Here is a 19,345-nt window from a genome sequence, read left to right as displayed (position 1 = left end):
TCTTGCCCCAAGGAAAATAAACAAATAGAAATGGAGCCAGATGCACACAAATCTTGAGGTGGGGAAAAAGAGGGCAGTGTGTGTGTGTGTGTCCCGGGGCCTGACTCTCCAGCTGAATCACTGTTGCCTCTGTCTCCCACTCCCTGGTCTCCTTCCCCCTTTCCCTCCCATCCTCTAGCCCCAGCCTGACATCGAGGCCCTGGCCCATGGAAGAATAGGCTTTTCTTCTCTTGTGTCAACGTTTGGAAAGTTCTCATAGTCTGATCAAAAGAAAGGATAAAAGCCTTCAAAGCATTTCCTGGGAGTCTGTAACCTCTGCATGGCCCTTCTGACCTGCCTGTGTGTTTTCCAGTCAAGAGAGGGAGGGACAAAAGATGGGGCCACATCAGATGTTCTCTGGCCAGACACCACCCCTGCCTGTCAATGTGAGCTGACTAGGACCACTGCCCCTTCCTCCACCTCAATCCCCAAGCGGTGCCTTCTGTCCCCTGCAAGAAAAGAACAATGCTCTGTAGAGAACTGCCCACAGGATGGCATCTTGGGGACCCCCTGTTTCGCTGGCTGGAGAGGGAGGAGGACTTCCTGGTTCCTGTGACAAGTGGGTGCTGCCTTTCTGATGCACCTGCCCTCTCAACCTTTCACACTACCCCTATTGCACGCCCTCCTGAGTCATCACCCCATCCCAGTATCTGCTGCTAATCATTGTCTGGGCCAGCAAGGCTCAACAGGAGCTGGTCCTTTGTGAGGAGCTTGGCACTAGGCAGGGTTCAACTGAGGACAGAGGCTATACCACTGTCTCCTCAGCCCCAGCTCCAGCAATCCCAGTAGCCTCCCAGCCTGGCCCCATCTGGGTGCTCACCTCAGAAGAACATCTACTGGGAGATGTTAACCCATCCCTCCTCATCTTAACTGAACAGCCAGAAGAATTAGTATCAGTGCTAAGAGTCAGCTGGAAGCAATGGCATCTATAGAAATAACTCTTGTTGCTATTGTTATTCCTGTTGTTACCGCTAAGACATGAGATGCTGAAAAGGTTCCCAAGGACACTAGGGAAAATCTCAAGAGGATCCGAGCTAGGTTAGGGAGAGTCAAGGTGATAAACAAGAAGTCTGTTCAGGACCCTCCTTCCTGTGTCAGCTCTGCCTGGATCTCCAATCAGTCATCACCTGGCCTAGGCCCCGAGATTCCCCATAGGAAGAATCCATCCCCAACTTATCTCCAAAGACACTGGTTGAGGGGATCAACCTAGTTTAGGTACCAGAAGTATTTTTTCAGTCAGAGCCCCTCACGAGAGTGTATCCCCACCCCTAGTCTCTGCAGAGGGGGCTGGCCAGGTTGCAGATGGGGAGTGTGGAAGTGGTGGAGGTGAAAGGGAACTCCTGCAAATTTCAAGCTTCACCAGCGATTTACCACTCTCCACCCCATGCGGAAGACTGACCTCCCCAACCATCAGGGGGTGGGGCTCCCCAGTCCCTTGGGGCCGCCCTTGCTTGCGCAGTTGCCTGTCTCATAACCTCACAGCCCCTTCCCCCACTCCAGCTCACTCCTTTTACTATTAGGTTGAATTCTATGAAATCATCCATTTAATACATGGGTTCCCTATTGGCAATATCAAAGGGTTCAATCTAACAATACCTAATAACAGTAAAAATAACAGTAACAATCACCTCTGTAATATGGGGTTTTGAAGTCTACAAAACACTTGTATAAATTCAGAATTACTCCATTTGCCCCACACAGCCAATCTAGGGGGGGCAGGGGGCAGTTAAAGCAACAGGAAGCAGGAAGCTCTCTCCAATGTCACAGCTGACCTTCCCGTCATTAAATCCAAGGGTGTCTTCTCAGCCCTTGACCCCAGCAGTCTCTGCTACACTTGAGACTGATGACTGACCGGTCTGTTCTTAACACTCTCTTTTGGCTTTTATTGAGGTGTGGTGGGAATCCACTGATTTTTATCCACCTTGATTAGCCATTAAGTAGCTCTGCCATTTCTAGGTTTTGTGATTTGGGGCAAATCACTTAAATGCATGAGTTTCTATTTCCCTTATCTGCAAAAGGGGCATAATAATACAGAGGTGACGGGAGAGTTCCATGTGATCATATGTGTGAGAACACTGCATGGGTTGTGAACACTACACGTGTGCACAGTCTCACTGTTACTCTCGGACACCATGTTCTCAGGGTTCTCTCTCTACCTCTGTGTTTACTTTGGATCATCTCTCTTGCTGTAATCTCTCCTCTGCACCTTAACTGTTGGTGTTTCTCAGGAATCCATCCACTCTTGACTCTCATCCTTGACCACTGTACTCCATCTTCCTCAACTGTTTCCCCCGTTCCGTGGATTCCACGTCACCTCTGCCCTGGGTGTCCAAGTACTTACAGGCTCCCGCTACCTGGAGCATTCCAGTTTTAACATGTTCAGACTCAGCGTCCTGTCTCCTCAGAAGAGTCTCTTTTGTGTTTTCCTTCTTGTTCACAGAATTACCCTCCACTAGGTGCCCAAGCCTTAGAATTACCCCTGCTTTCTCTCTTCCCCCTCATCTGATTGGTAACTAGGTCCATCATTTCTGCCTTCATGACTCCTCTTCATGTCCATTGAGGCTGCCCTAGTTCATTCACTTGAGGTGTTGCAATGGTCTCCTGGTTCTCTTGCACCCAGGCTCACTGTGCTCATCTCGGTCCTCGGCTGCCTCAGTGCACACATTCTGACCCCATCACTTGGCTTTAAAATCTTCAAAAAGTTCCCACAGCTTTCGTGATAAAATTCAAACTTCTTGGCAAAATCCTTCAATGTCTGACTCCACCTTACTGTTCACAGCCTCCCCTAGAATATTTTCCCTGTGCAGCCCATATTCTAGCCACGTGAAACATAGCCTGTGCTCCACTTGTCTGTCTCCATGTCTTTGCTCGGGCAGCTCGCTCTACCTAGAACATCCTCTGCCTGCTCCAAGACTCCCCTCCAGACTGCTGTCTTCCCTTTCAAATCCCCTTCCTCCTTCAAGGCCCTTCCCCAGTGCTCTCTCCACTGTGGAGCCTTCCCCACCTCCCAGGTAGAAATAGTTACTCTCCCTCTATGTTCCCGGGACATTTGCCACATCATCCTTTGTTCTCCTCTAGAGATTGTGAGCTCTTTGAAGGCACAGACTGTATTTTAGTCACCTTTGTAAGCTGTTACCTTTAAATTTAACCTAATTGGTTAGTAAAGAAGGAGGAATTAGAATCTCTGGGTGATTCTGGGCTAGGAATGTCAACTATACAGCATGTGAGCCATCACTCATCACCCCACCACCCCTTAGCAGATAACACTAATTCATCACAGTGCTTTTTATCTGACTGAGCCTCAGAATCATCCTCAATATGGTGATACAGAGAGTCATTTTCAATCAAATGGAGTTAGCCCAACAAATGAAACCTATTTCTTATCCTGGCATGTCTGAGTCACAAAGGTCCCTATGTATTCTCCTTTCCCGCTATTTGCCATCCTGTCTGTGTCACTTACTAGCTAGGGGAACTTCACTCAATCTCTTAATCTCTCTAGAGCTCAGCTTCCTCATCTAAGGAGGCAATAAAACCTTCCACTATGTGGTCAGGATTACAAGATTTAAAGTATATGAAATCTGTAAGGCCCTTATGCAAATAAAGATGTTATTATCCTACTTTGCAGATGAATGAAAAATATTACTGAATTAGAGAAACTAAGGTTCAGAGACATAAAGTCACTTGCTGACATTTATTTAATAGCAAAGCCAGACCCCATGTCTCCAAATCCTGTGGGCTTTTCCCTCACGTTGCCTCTCCACACCCCAGTGGCCTGGATGATGCTCAAGTTACACCATCCCTTCGATCTCCTTTCTCCAGGTGAGTTGTGGGGTAAGATTTACTCTAGCCCCAGAATTGAAGGGGACTTCCAACCCACTATTCTTTATCCCACCTCTCTATAATTCCTCCAAAACCCTCTCGGCCTGCCAAGAGGTGGGCAAGTGTGTGCTGAAGACTGCTGAGTAGAGCCAAGTTCCTTAATTACTATCCCTCAGCCTCTCACCCTCTTGTCTGCCCCCAGCCTCAGGAGTATCAGGCAGCTGGCAGCCTTCTCAAGGCCTAGGATGGCCAGGGCCCTGGAGATAATGTTCTTGGGCTGAAGGCTAATGAGTTGTCACCTGATCTACCAGAAGAGTTTGAGAAACTAGGGAGGGTATGATGAGACCTATTCCTTGGAGTCCCAGGGCCAAGACAGGGTTCTCCACCTGAGAGAAGGGCGGCGGAGGCTGACCAGATCCCAGCTGAAGGGCCCTTCTCTGTACACTTTCCTGTCTTTGAACTTGAAGTGGTGTTGGCTGGAAATGAGGGGAGGCTTGGACCTAGGGGGTGGAGGGCCCAAGAGGTAGTGGCGGGTAGGGGAGGCAGAAGAGCTACTCCCCATTGTGAGAGCACCCCCAGGGCCAACTCCTGTAGAGGCTGTTTCATCAGCTCCATGCCTTCCAGGAAGGACCATCCCCATCTTCCCAAACAGAGAACCTTTTCCGGACTGCTTCTTAATCCGTATTTTGTTCATCTTTGTGTCCTTCTCAGTGCCTGGTATTTCTTGACTTTAAAGAGCCTGTAGGATTGATGTTCTACATCACTTTTCCTCCTTCAGGCCCCCTTTTCCATGTGCCACCCGCTTCATCCTTCGGAAGTCCTTCCTCTGAGCTTCCCATTGAAGTTTCAACGTTTGGACACTTGGGGGCACTGAGTCAGTTTCCCTAGCTCTTCTCTGCAGGCTGTGCTCAGCCCCACCCTGTCAACACTCTCCCTACTCTCTACAATGAGAGGGGCAGATGGGGAAACTGAGGCCCACTGTGGGAGTGCTTAGTAGGAGTGCCTCAGTGATAAAATCCAGAGTCTTCTGTGGAAGGCACATCTCTCTCTAGTGGTGAGAAAGGACAGAGGCAGAAAACTTCAGGCCTAAGTCAAAACTTGTCCAGAGGCAGACAACTCTGAACTTAAAGCTTCTCCCTGCACTGGCCATGTCGTCCTAGGGGAGCCCAATGCTTCCTTGTGCTCGTGTGACCAAGGACAAGAGAAATTAGTCTTGGGAGAAAGGATGAATGAAAAGTAGGAAGAAGAGGAGAGGAAGTGGAGGGACCCTATCTCTGAAGTGCCTAGAATTACTGGTGGAACAGAGTCCTTTATGACCTGGTCTCTGCTGACCTCCCTAGCATCAGTGTTCTCTATCTGTACCCACCCACTTCACGCATGCATCATGTCCCCAGCCACACAAAACCTCTCGGTTCTTGAACAGACCAAGCTTTTCTCAGTAAATAATGGGGTCTCTCCCATGGAACACTCTTCCTTTCCCACTTTGCTTAATTTCTTCTCCTCCTTCAGGCCTCAGCTTAGATGTCACTTTCTCTGGAAAGCCTTTCTGGATGCCCCAACCCACAACATGGGCTGCTATCCCCCTGTGTTCCCACAGTACCATGAACTTCCTACCTCAGGCTTTACGGTGCGCCAGGCATTGTGCTGGGCACTCCATGCCGTGCTTCATCCTAGCCTCCCTAGGGGGGCAATAGCATTGCCCTCAGATGAACAGGTGGAAACTAGACTTACATGGGTTAACTAACTTGCCCAGGAGGACTACTCGTAAGGGGTGCACTGCAAGTTGAACCCAGGCCTGCTTAAATCTGCTTAAAGTCTGGGCTTCTCAACTTGCTACTGGACTGTGTCACAGAGTATTCATGCTGGGAAGCCCTCTATGGTCATCACGTTTAATACCCACACTTTACTAAAGAGGAAGCCAAGGCCTAGAAGAGGGGGGTAACTTTCCCAAGATCACACTGCTAGCTGGTAGCTCATGTTATTTTACATCAGAATCAGAGCAACAACCCTGGTCTTCTTCTTCATCTCAACTTATCTCTTCCTACAAGATCCTTTTCCTCACCCTGGGGTCCAAAAGTGCCAGTTTCTGTGGAGCCAACCTTGGAGCATTATCCACAGAAACTCTTCCCCAGCCAACCACAGCCACAGCCCATTATCTTCAATCTGGGCCTCCCACCTAGTAGGTCTCAGGGTCTCCCTCACCCCTGCAGAAGCTGGCCCAACAAGAAGAGTTAGAATAAGCAGCAAATAGTGAGGTCCACGAGGAGGAGACATTCAGCAATGCTCTTACTGGGGTCTGTGGAAATGATCAAGGGATTCCTTTGAGGCCGCTGGAAACCCCATAGGGGCTCTGAGAGTCATTGGAACTATCTTCCATGCCACTCAAGCTTTGTTCAGTAGGTGACTAAAGGGGGACTTTTCCTTCTCATCAAGGCAATGAGTTCTCCACCTCTTTCTGTCCCTCCCCTTATGCCCAGGGAATTCTTCCAGTTAAGTCAAAATTTACCTGTTGCTATCTGAGCAATTTCTTCCTATTTGTACCCTTAATGGAGCTGGAGACGCAGAGGTACTCTGTACCTGTCATTCATATTCGGAAAATTGAGCCTCTTTCCCTAACAGGTGTCCTCTCAGCTCCCTTTCCTTCTTGGGGCTCCTGTTCCCTGCATGAAGAGCAGCCTCTGACCCTCACTCAGAGGAGTCTAGGGAGCTCACCATGACTCTGGGAGGCAATCTCTCTGCCCCCTCTCAACTTTTTACTTATTCCTTATCCACATTCCTCCCTTAAGAAGGAGGATGGGGTAGGGATGGCATGAGGACACTTACTAGATACAGAACTAGATTCAGAGGTGAGTGTCTCACTATCCTCTGTCTCCTATAGTAACTAACTGCCCGAGCACAGCAGGGAAAGCTGAAGTTACATACATTGAGCAGTTCTCCTTCTCCAGTAGGGAACATTTGGAGCAAAAGAATCACACCAGAGTATAAGGGCTGGGGGAGGTGTGTTCCTGCATGAAGGAAGACAGATGGATGAGGTGGCTTAAGGAGAATCCAGTAGCCAGAGGGGAAGCATTTTAGAAAAGGGGAAAGGAGAAGGAGTAGAAGGGCCCTGAGGTTCTCCCATGCAATTTTGATGGGAGGAAACATCATGGAGATTAGCACTCAATAATGTTTGCTGATGAGCAAACCAATATCAGCTTAGTTCTCTATCTAACAGAGTTTCTGCAACCCCATCCACCCTCCCAGGCCCCAGCACACCACTGTGCAGTCAGCCCTCAAGTCTCTGGGATCCCAATGGGCCTTCCTCTCTTCCCTTTTTAGGGCATCTGCTCCCAACTGCTAGAAGATGCTCTGGACCAGAATAGCAGGCGAGCCATAGATACAGCCTACAGATCCTCGTGCAGACGTAGGATAATAACTGGAAAGGCCAGTGCTAGGCAGCATGAAGGACTTATAATTGATAGAGATCCCCAACTCCAAACCCTAGCTAAGAAGGCTGTGGGGTTACTTTCCAGTGATCCAGAGTTCGTAGCAGGAGTGGGGCCGGTAGGAGGGTGGGAAGTGAAAGGAGGTAGGCTCACTCTGCCTAGGGGTAGTGCAAGGGTCAAAGTGACCTTCGGAGGTTCTTTCTAGACCCAGAAGCCCACTTAAGGCTCCTAGACCCGTTCTTCTCCCCACCCCTTCCCCTCACCATGCCCCCACTCCTTCCCAAAAAAAGGTGGCTAAAAGACAGCTCTGTTGGAATTGTAGATAGGGTTGGGGGTGGGGTCATCTGAGTGAAACCAAGAGACAAATAGTGGGGGGAAAAAACACAAAAAAACTAGCGGTGAGAGACCTCCATTCTAGTCCCAGCCTTGCCACCAGCTGCCTGGACACCATCATCTTACCTCTCAGAGCCTTGCTGGGAAAATGATAACTGTTCCATCTACCTCCCAGGGCCAAGAAGGGCTAGGAAATATCTATGTGCCCTGGGCAAATGCAAAGACGGACACACTGGACCTGTGCCAGCGAGGCCAGGTGGGGCTTTCGTTATTCACATAGAGCTCAGTCCAGGGTACTTGACTCAGCTCTGGGGTGGGGGGCCTGGCCCACCTAACTGCTTCCATGGTTGAGGCAGGAATGGGAGCATTGCTTAGAGTGCAGCAAGAGGCTGTGTCCATGGTTAACGTATAAGCAGGTGCAGTCTGGGGCAGCGGGACATTCTCAGCCCCAGGGCCACATTCTTAAGGTCACAACAAGTGCAAACTTGTTATAACCAGTGTCAGAGCAGCAGAGGGCAGCAAGGGCATGGGGGGAGGGACATGGTGCTGAGATGCCTGCGGCCGTGGAGGGGGTGCAAAAGGGAAAGGGGGGTGGGGTGGAGGGAGGGTGGGTGTGCAGGTGCATATGCCAGGAGGTGGTGGTGTGGACGTGCAATCTGTGTGCTGGGGTCAGTGTGTTGTGTCTGGGCACATCCGTTTGGGTGTGTGTTGGGAGCCGTGTGTGGGGCCGCATAGATGAGTGTATGCCTGTGTGTCTCTGCATATATGAGCCCCGGGGAGTCCTGTAGTGGGAGGAGGAGAGGTGGCAGCCACAGGCCCAGGCTGGGCATACGGAACCGAGAAGTGGGCAGGCTCTGAGTGCCCCTTCCCCTTCTCAGGCCTCAGAGAACCTGCATTCCAACTCCTCCACAGACTGCCCCTGCCCCTGTGAGCCTAGGGCCTCTCCCCTCTGTGTGCCCTCTGCAGCCTGCCCTGTCAAATGCCCATCTCCCAGCCTGCCCAGAGAGTGGGGGGGGTCACCTCCTGCCCATCCCCCCTGGCCCAGGGCCCACTCCCCCGTGCTCTCTGGGCCCTCCGGACACTGGGGCGAAGGGGGGGTGGTGGGGAAGGCTCTGAAAGCAGGTGACTGTTTGGGGGAACTAGGGGACAGAGCCCCCATTGTGCCTGCCCCGGAGCCGCCTCAATGGAGCTCCCTGGCACAAAGGGGCTTTGACAATGGGCAGGACATTAGTATGCAGAGCCAGCCCCTCAGCCCTCTCCCTGTCCCACAGCCGAGAGGCGGGAGCTGGGGGACTGCTGGTAGAGGGTGAGGGGGGCCCAGGACTGAGACTAAGGAGATCTTGGCCCACAGGGGCTCCCCTGGGGGCACTGCCCAGGAGACAGGGGAGGAGACTAGACTAGGGCCTCCAAACCTGCCACTCGCCAGAAAGGACTTTCCAAATGGAAAAAGCCACGGGGACTGGTAGGAGTGGAGCGGGAGGGGCTGCGGGATGCCAAGCCCCTTGGTCCCAGGCTGGGCTCTAGAAAGAAGTGGGTGGGCAGTCTAAGTCCTCCCATGTTTTGCCTCAGTTTTACCATCTATGCAAAGGAATTTTGTGGGCAGGAGAAGAAAAACGGAGTAATACATAGCAAGTTCTCCAACCCCAGCAGGAAGGGCATGTGCTCAGGGTTTGGGGTCTTTGGGGTTCTACTTCCTTGGGGTGCCACCTTCTTTGAGATCTCCACCTGCTCTGGTTCTGGAGGCTGAAGAAGCTACTACAGGGGAAGCAGGGGTTAGGGACAAGAGTCACCTGCCACCTGTGCTCTTCCAGGGAATTCAACCTGAACTAGTGAAGGTGGAGCTGGAAGCCCAGCTCAGGGGAATTTGACTGAAGGGCCAATGAGCCAGGACTAGCTCTTCCCAGTATATGTCTAACTCCCCATCTGCCTCCTCCTGTTCTACAATCTGTGAGGAGAAGCTTCCCTTCTCCTGCTCAGGGAACCCCAGCAGGCACCCCTATCCTCATTAATGCCCTCGGCACCACCAACTGGCTTTTCCAAGGCACCATGTTGTGCCTTGTGGTGCCTCAGCACAAAGGGCAGGGCCAGAAGGCGTGATCTGGGGAGGGGCTCCTGGGCCTTGGGTGGTGGGAGAGCTGGAGGAGGGCAGTGAGCGGGACTGAGCACCTCATGAGAAGCAGGGTCGCCCAATCACAGACTTCCTACAAGCCCCAGGAAGAGAAGGCCAGGGACACTTTGCAGAACTGCTCCCCACAAGGCAAGACAGAACAATCTCTGGGCTTGAGAATGTCTTCCTAGCTTTCTTTCTCCTCTTTTCAGTTGCTGTCAGTGTCGGAAGTTCTCCCTGCTGTCTGCCCTCAAGGCTTCCCACTGTACTGCCCTGGCCCTGGGCTCACCTGAGATTGCTGGGGAAAAGAAAGGTAAAGTCTGCTTCCTTCCCCGTCTTAGGACCTTGCTCCTCCACTCTCCACAAAAAAATTCTGGCGGGGAGAGCAGAGATGGAGCTAGGCCTTAGAACTCCTGGGTTCAGGGCCCAACAACCCTGTCAACTCTCTCTGGGAACTTGCACAGGTCACTTTCCCTCTCTGGGCCGAGCTCCTATGTGTAGCATTGGATGGATCTCCTCTGCAGCTCCCTGCCTTCGGGACAATGCGCAGTGGATTCAGGGGCAAGGCTCCGGAATTTAATGAGAGCTCACATCATTGAGCACTACACTGAGCCCTTTCCTATTATGTCATTTAATTCTCAACAACTCTAAATGTGGGTGCTTTTTAAAGTCCCATTTTATAGATGAGAAAACTGAAGCACAGAGATATTAATAATTTTCCCATGGCCACATAGCTAGTGAGTAGTAGAACAGAGGCAGAACTTACATGATGAACCACTACCCCATACTACCTCCCTGGTGAGAACATTCAAAAGACCATGGCAGCTGAAGGAAATCAACGAGGATATTCAAATTGGCCCAGGTTTTTGAAACTGTCTTCTAAGGTTCCTCTAGACTAGCGGTTCTCAAAGTATGGTCCCTGGACCCTTTCGGAGGGTTCCTGAGACCCTTTCGGAGGCTCTACAAAGTCAAACCTATCTTCATAATAATGCTAACAATACATTATTTGCCCTTTTCACTTTCATTATTTCACAGTGTTCAGCAGAGTTTTCCAGAAGGTACATGACCTATGATATTGCAACACACTAAATGCAGAAGCAGATGAGAAAGCAACTGTCTTTGATTAAGCCAGATGTTTAAAAAGACTTGTGAAAATATAAGACAATGTCACTCTTCTTATTAACTTTTTGTTTGTTTACTTTAATACAGCTGTTTTTCATTAAAAATACGTCATTTTGTTAACATGCAAAAATTAATAATTATTTCATGTGTCCCAGTGTTCATTTCTAACACAGTAAATATTCATAGATAGAACCCACACAAACCAAAGCTCTTTGGAGTCTTCAGTAACTTTTTAGAATGTAAAGTGGTCCTGAGGTCAAAAAGTTTAAAAACCAGTTCTCTAGACTCTAATACACTCACCCTCTCCTCTTACCAGTTGCCCATATCTTTTTTATCACAGGGTCAACCAGGAGGTTTAAACACGTGGAGAAGGAGTGTGCCTGGCTCTACCAATTGGAACTGGGATCAGAAGTGGAGCTGAGGAGGCTGGTCCAGGGAGAATGCAGTGCTAAGAGGTCAGACCTATACCCCACTTGGGAGGTGACCTCACATGTCTGCCACCTTGCAAGCCCCTGCTCAGAGGTATGCTCAGGACAATGGGGCTGCCTCAGACTAGACTCTGACCTTTATCCCCCTTTTTCATTCCAGACGATGCTGCTGACAAGCCCAGCCTCAGGCTGGAGTCAGACTGCCCTGGTGAGGGGAGAAAGGCTCTCTGGGGCCTACATACCTGCATTTGTGTTGGGGGGGTGGGTGGAGCAACAATGCTTAGAAGACTATAAATTGGGGGTTCTAGGGCTTGTAATCTTAGGGTGAAGCCATGTCTACAGGATGGGGTCGTTAGTAGGAGAGGGGTTTCTCTTGAGGTCTCCTATAGAATTAGATAATAGGATCCTATACACACCCTGCTGCAGGATGCTCACATAAACCTCCAAAGTCAGGCTCCTCCCCCAAGAATAAGCGATCAGAAATGTTTCCTATCTAGAGTCAAACTGGACAGTAGCTACTCTGTGTCTTAGGAGGCAGGCCCTTTGCTGGGTGCCAGAGGGTCCAGAGAGAGAAGAGATGCCTTTGCCAATCTGACAGAGGTACAGGCCTTACCCTAGAGGAAACCCCCGGCTAATGAGGGAGACAAGTCTCCTCCAACATCGCCATGCATGGAAAACCCTGGACCAAGTTGCAGATGCAAGTAACAAGCAAGATGGCAGAGCAGAGAGGGAAACAGGAGAATAGAGGTCTGCGGGAGGGGTGAGACTTGGAATGGCCTTTGTGAGGGTCCAGAGTGTGGGGAGGAGCATGGCTCAGAGACTGCCTGGGATATGCTCCCCAGGATCAGGGTCTGAAGAGTGCAGTTCCACAAGATATGGGGCTGGAGGGGATGGGAGAGAGGCATAAAGTCTCTTGAAGACTGTGATTGGGAAGTTTTTATCCAATGCCAACAGATGTGTCTGGGTAGAGAAAGGGCAAGATAAAACTGATGCTTCATGATGACAATTCCAGTGATAATTTCATTATAGGGTAACGGGGAAGGAGTCGAGGAGACAGGGGGCTGGAGTCAGGGAGGTCATTAAGGAGGCTGCTGTGGGCATCCAGGCTGATGGGATGAACAAGCCAATCAGGAGACACAAGAAGAGGAGGGCATATAAACCTGAGAGAAGTTGTGGGGGCAAACCTGGGCCGGGAGAGGGAGAGGCAGGATGAAGAATAAAAGAGCGATAGGCAGGACCATGGGAGCAGGAATGAGATGTGGGGGTTGTCTTGACCGACAGAAGAGGTCTCTGACAGAAGTCTTTGGCTGAAAGAGAAGTTGCTGAGAATGGGGAAAGAGACTATTTGGTGAAAGCTCAACCACTCAGTTCTCATTTATTGAATCTGAAGACAGGACATCTGCTTGGTAAAAACTTGTGGAAAGCAGGGGCTGTGGGTGTGGAGACCCCACCTCAAGTGATGCCCAGCCTATTGGAATCAAGGGAGGAAATGCATCTTAAACTGCTTGATAATTCTTCTACCTTCCCAAACTCCAGAAGGGTGGGAAGAAAAAACCTAGGACAGAATCTCAAAACAAAACAAAGCAAAACCCACAAAGAAGGGCTGGGACAAAGCCCAGGAACCAGGAAAGATGACACAGTAGAAAACATTAGAGTGGTGGGAGAAAAGCAATGGCCCACAACTCCACTTTTTACAGACTAAGGACCATTCCAAGCCCTTTACAATAGTCACTGTGCATCCTCACAGCAGTTATGAGCCCTATTGTGAGGATGAGACTTCCTTAGCTACTAAGTGGTAAACCAGGACTGAATCCCACAAAGTCGGACTCCAAGGCCATGCTCTTAACCATAGTGCCTGCTGTCTCTCAGAGCAGAAAGTAGCCCTGGAACAGCAAGAGAGAGGTGCAGCAGCCACCCAGGGGAGGCCCCTGACAGTTGTCACAATAATCCCTGCACTCTGAGCTCCATCACTTCTCTCGGAAGCTTTAAGGATGGGCTTCTGTGTTTGAGGATTTGGTTGGTGGTTTTTGTTTTGTTTTGGTTGGTTTTTTTGGTCCAGAAAGTGGTCTCTCTTTCCTTCCCAGTCTCCATTTCAAATGTCTTTCCTTTTCTGGGATGTGCTTCCTGAGATCTAACCTAAGTCCTTCTAGCTGCAGCCACAATCCTTTCCCCAGGTGTTGTGCCATCGGGAAAGTTGCACAATGGCCATGTATACCCTTTCTGTGCTGCACCTTGTTGGAGGCTTGAGGTCTGATTCAGTCCTCTTCTAGCTCCTGCTTCTCCAACCTCCTTCTCCATGCCACAAAGTTCTGTTCTTACTTCTCTCTCACATTCCAGAGCCAGCCCCTCCCTTCCCCCACCACCTCAAATCCAGGCTCCAAGCTGGCAAACACCCACGGGAGGGCATTTCCCACAATCCCTTTCTCTTTGCCCTTTCAAGGTTCTGATGGGGGAGGGGAGGAAGAGGGGCCACCAGATGCACTCTCTCCCTAAAGAATGGTGGCAAACATGTAGGCTAAACTCAAATGAGGGAAGAAAAGCATTGAACTCAGCCTGCTGGAGAGACCGAGGTGACATGGCAAACTCTCATTCCCAGGAGCTGCCCAGCCAACCACCCACCATTGGGTGCTAAAACACTTAGATGTTAAATCTCCCTTTCCTCTCCAATCTTTCTGTAGTTTCATCTCAACGATGTGCCTTGGCTGATTCCTTCTCTGCCCCCTTCCAGGGCCCCACTGCTATCCTGGACAGCTTGGCCTCAGCCTGGACAGTAGCACTGACCAGTCAGGCAAGAGAAGAATGTAGGCCGAGGAGGGGAGGGAGAGTGGAGGTTTTTTTCTTCCGTCCTAAATAACCTGTGGCTGGAAAGCTTAGGGACTCCATTGCCCAGTGTCTCTTTTCCTCCCCACCAATGCCAGGAGGCTCGGCCTATCTTTCCATCTTGTGTGCAGAAACCAAGAGTTTTACCAGGAGGCTCAGGAGTATCCTTTGAGGAAACAGATCTTTCTGCATGACCCACCCCCTAGAGCTTTAAACCCCCTATCCCACCAATCACAGAATGACTCCAGAGGACTTCATCTGAGCCCACCGTGATCCAAGTGTCCCAGCCTCTCTGGTCCCAAGGAAGGTCAAGGGAAGGAAGGTCCCCGGGTCCTCTGCCAGTCACTTCCTTGTAGCTCAAGCCAACCAAGCTGGAGCTGTAAATGAGCTTATGCACAGTGATGCAGGTGGGAGGGAGCTAGAATGTGGTTCAATGGGGCACACGGAGGAGGTAGGGGATACCAGCGGGCAGATCATTAATCCCCTCACACAAACATATGCACCCATAGACTGGATGTGGGTCAGATGTTGGGGGAGATGGATTTATTTTTTCCTCAGGGTAAGGGATAGCAGAGGGGTTCTGCATTAGAGCCACAGAGAGGCTGGAACCATAACCCTGCTACCCCTGCCACTCCCACTCCCCACCCACCCTCCATCGGTGGAGTCATTGCCATTTGATATCCGCTGAGACAACTTGGCTGCTCAGGCTCTGAGTGGGGGGTGGGGGGATGGCTCAGAAAACAGCAGCTCCTTTCAGGACCCAGGTTGGCAAGGGCTTTGGGAGGCTGGACCGGCCCAGATCACCCCCCAACACCCTCTCCCTCCCTTCCTCCCTTGCCACCACCACCAAAGGACTGGGGGAAGGCAGCAGGGAAAGGAGTTGGCACTGCCTGGGCCGTGCCTATTGCCTCCGCAATCCAGCCCTGGACCCTCTCCCTTGCATGATGCCTTCCATCCCCCTCCTCCCTCGTTTCTTCCTCTGAAGAACCAGCTATGAGTCAGGATGCCTGATTCCTTCCAAACTTGGTCCCCTATACCCAGTCTACCCCCAAAGAAATTTACAAGCCCTACCACTTGGCACAGGATGGTACCCACCATCATGCCAGGAATATGTTCAAAAATCCTTGGAGATTAGGGAGAGAGTTTCAGGATGAAACTAAATTGAACTCACTGGTGGCTGCCCACCCCTCCTGGGGCTAATTTCATGACAACCACTCCAGGCCCTCCTCAGCACCCTTAAACAAGGCCATCTCTCACATGGGGGCCCTAAATCTCCCGTCATTATCTCCCTCCCACCCAGACAGCCTAAAGCAGTCCCAGTGGGGAGAAAAAAATTTCAAACACCACAGCAAGAGCAGACTGGCCAGACATCTTTAGTCAGAATTTGTATTGGTAAGCAACAGAAGCAGGCTTTAAGCACTGGCCTCTTTGGGGTCCAAATCTGCACCAGCTTCTTCACCATCTCCACTTCCCCATCTGCCTCACCCTGCCTGGGGCACTCACTGGAATTAAACTTCAAGACACCAGAACCCACTCTCATTTTTTCCCAGTGTTGTCCTTCTACCCACTCCTGGGTTCAGCTCTCCTCCCCCAAATCAGGAAGTTCCATCCTTCATCTGTTCCCTGACACAAGTGCCCTGGGTTAGTTCTGATGAGAGGAGGGATGGAATGGGAAGGGGCGTCTCCGTCTGGAGGGTGAGTTTATAGAACCCAATCTGCCCTTCTCACTCTAGCAGAAGTGGCCCTGCTCCTTTCCTTCTGGAAATCTCAGTGTGAAACAGCTGGGGTGAGGGTGAGGGGCAATGAGGAGGGATGTCTTAAAATGGGAGCCACTCAGAATAGAAGGAAGAGATTGGGTGGGCAGGGGTCTGGAGCACACCAGGCTTTGGTGGCTCCCCGGTTTAAGCTGCCAGTATCTGTTTTTCTCCCCATGTGGGAACTAGCGATCATGGGTGTCACTATGTGATTGTCACTGTATGGGGAGTGGGGGAGGGGCTGGGGATGGGAGTAACCTGTCCATATGGGGAGGAGGGCGCACTGTCTGTTGTGCCTGTGTATGGGGTGCCTGGTTATGTGTGGTTGTCACTGTATTAACTAGAGGAGCAGGGATGCAACTGCTGGTCTGCCCAGTGGGAGGGGGCATCGGGAAAGCCCCTTCCTTAGATGAAAGGGCTGAGGTGACCAGCCTGGCTAGTTCCCTCGTGGGGATCCCTTCCCAGGAGGCTCCATTTGGGACTGCCCAAGGCGGGAGGCAGGGGAACAAGACGGTGGTACCGCTGAGGCCAGGCAGGGTAGGGACTGAGTATCTGGGACCCCGATGTCTCTGGAGAGTTAGGGGGACAGGACCCGGCCGGGGCGGCAGAACTCCTTCATCAGGGCCAGGGTCTTACCTTGGGTCCGAGGTGGAGTGGCCCCTTGGATGGGCCGCGGGGCAGCGGGGCAGCGGGACAGATGGACGGACGGGGCGGGCAGGAGTTAGGAGCAGAGCTGTGCGACGGGCCGGGCCAGGACTCTTAAACCCGGAGCTGGGATCAGATAAGGGCTTGTCCGGGGACCGGGGCCGGGGTCGGGCCGGCCGGGGGCAGAGCTGGGCCGGGCCGGGCCGCCCCCTCCCTCCGCAGCGCCGGAGCCAAACTTTGTGTGAATGGAGGGGCCCGGAGGGGGGCCGGGCAGGCGGGGGCGGGGGGCTCCGGACGGACCAATGGGAGAGTGGAGCGCCAGGCTCGAGCCGCCGGGATTGGAGGGTCTTGGGCAGGGGGCGGGGCGTGCGGGGCAAGGAAGCGGAGACCCAGACAGCTGCAGGCGCAGAGAGAAATATCCAAAGACAGAGACCCAGACAGACCCGGGGAGAAAGAGAGATGAAGAGACGATATGCGAAATGATAGGAGCTGAGCTGGCAGGGTGACAGGGGAAGGGAGAAGGAAGAAAAGGGAGGCGGTCGTGTCAGCGATGGGTTACGAGAGCTGGAGCCGGGGGGCGGGACTGGGACCGAGTTAATGAAGTGGAAATGAATTCAGGACCGGCCCAGTGGCCCTGCAGGCAGCGCCGAAGGCGGCGCCTGGAAGTGAGATTGGGGCGGAGTCGGCCTGGGCTCCCTGGGCCACAGGACTGTATCTTTGGGCACAATTCCCGTGTTGTTCACCGTCTCCTAAGTCCCAGGTGCGGTGCTGGGTGAGAGACGCGCAGCACACGGTGCCCACCTGCAGCGGCTTTCTCTGTAAGGAAAGATAAGGCCGGAACCCGCAGAGAAGTGCGGGAGGTACTGAAGGCTGTAAAAGCGAGAGGTCATTCTATTCAGAGGGCTCCTAGCAGATGTGGGAGGAAAGAGGTAACATCTGATCAGGGTCCCAAAGGAAGCAGAAGATTCAGGTGCTGAGAGATGGTCCCCAGGACTCTGTTGCATTTAAGGCAGAGGGAACAACATAGCAGAGTCCTGGGGAGACGTGAAAATACAAGTTCACTTGGGAAACAGCATCAAACTGTCCCATTTACTAGATTAGAGTGCAGGGTGATGGTTCTCAACCCTTTCATCACCAAAGATTTCTTTCATTTTCTGAATCTATGTGTTGAGAGGTTTTAATTCACCCCCACCCCCAGCATTTATTAAAGGAGAATATAATTATTTCCTCATTTCTGATCATCATAAACATTTTACTGCTAATCAATAACCAGTGTTACCATATTGAATTGCTATAAATTCAGGTAAAAAAAGGAAAGAAACTAGGAATGTAGCTTAGTTTAACCGCTAAAAGCCATAAGATAAGTAAATGTCCATTCAAATAGCCTCATTGGAGAAGCTGGAAGGACGGGACTAAAGGTTAGGCACCATAGGCAGTGTTTGTGTTAAGGGGAACATCCGGAAGAAACACAGACTTGTGCTGATTTGTGGTCAGGCCAGAGTTTCTGTAGGCTACGGAGAGCAATTGAAGGTTCTTGGGAAGGATGGAGTAGGAGAAAGCTGTGGCATTTTAGGAAAATTAATCTGGAGGTGACAAAATAGTTTGAACCAAGGGGATATAGTACGCAAGTAGACGATAGAAAATAATTGCAATAATATAAGCATGAAGAGATGAGAGCCCAAATCAGCGTGGCAATGGTGAAAAGTGGAACACAGAAAATGAATTGGAGTACAGAAAAATCAAAAGAAAATGATAAAAAGTTTGAAGCCAACTTGACATGTTGAGCAAAAGAGGGAAGCTTCAGAGATCATACTAGAGTCTCAAGTCAGGTGATCAGAACTGCGAGGTCATTCACAGGCATAGGGGAGCCTGGGGGGGATCACACCTGGTGAGGAGACTGAGGTGGGGGAAGAGGAAGTGATGAGTTCAGAGCTGGAAGCTGTGGAGAGGGGTCAGAACCAGAGAGAGAAAGGAGGTCATTGCTGCCAGGGCAGTGTGAGTTGAAGCTATGAGAACAGGGTAGATCCCAACAAAGACTGCACAGAGAAATGAGAGCCTGGCACAGAGAGTGAGGAACACCTATGTTTAGGGGATGGGAAGAAGAAGGACCCCCAAAGAGTGAAAGAGAATCCACCAGACAGGCAGGAAGGAGACAAAGAAAGTGAGATGTCATGGAGCTAAGGAAAGAGAGACTGTTAAGGAGGAGGTTCTAACAGTGCCAACAGGTACAGAGAGAAGAGGCATTGGGTTTGGCAGTGACAAAGTCTCTAGTGACATTTGAGAGCAATTTCAGAAGAGTGAGCAAGGTGGGAACCAGATTACAAGTTACCACTAGAAAGTGAGAAACTGTCAGCAAGTATAGGTTACACTTTTGAGAACTCTACTCATAGAGAGGAGAGAAATAGAAACCAGACAATGTACTAGAAACAGGCCAGGCCAGGTGGCTCATGCCTGTAATCCCAGCACTTTGGGAGGCCAAGGTGGGTGGATCACCTGAGGTCAGGAGTTTGAGACCAGCCTGGCCAACATGGCAAAAACCCATCTCTACTAAAAATACAAAAATTAGCCGGGCGTGGTGGCACGCGCCTGTAATCCCAGCTACTTGGGAGACTGAGGCATGTGAATCGCTTGAACCTGGGAGGCAGAAGTTGCAGTGAGCCGAGATCACGCCACTGCACTCCAGCCTGGGGGACAGAGCTAGACTCTGTCTCCAAAAACAAAACAAAACAAAACACAAAATAAAAAGAAAAAGAAACAGTCTTCCAGTTTTTCTTCTTCACACTCCGAATGCCCTCTCTTCCTAAGTCAATATGGATGAGGGGCTGTGGTGAGGTGGTCTGAGGGCCAGCCTGC

General features: G+C 51.1%; 1 protein-coding gene across 1 annotated transcript in view; it reads right to left on the bottom strand.

Moving 5' to 3' along the window:
• The window catches only part of KCNJ10 (potassium inwardly rectifying channel subfamily J member 10), a 32,705-nt gene extending 16,061 nt beyond the window's left edge, over window positions 1–16,644 (bottom strand). The window contains exon 1 of the mRNA XM_004027072.5: window positions 16,484–16,644. The gene's annotated coding sequence lies outside the window, so the exon portion shown is untranslated. The remainder of the gene's footprint in view (window positions 1–16,483) is intronic.
• Between the last annotated feature and the right edge of the window lie 2,701 nt (window positions 16,645–19,345).

The sequence above is a fragment of the Gorilla gorilla genome, chromosome 1 (genome assembly GCF_029281585.2).
Source record: "Gorilla gorilla gorilla isolate KB3781 chromosome 1, NHGRI_mGorGor1-v2.1_pri, whole genome shotgun sequence".
Taxonomy (NCBI): domain Eukaryota; kingdom Metazoa; phylum Chordata; class Mammalia; order Primates; family Hominidae; genus Gorilla; species Gorilla gorilla.
This window is presented reverse-complemented; position numbering and strand designations above follow the sequence as displayed.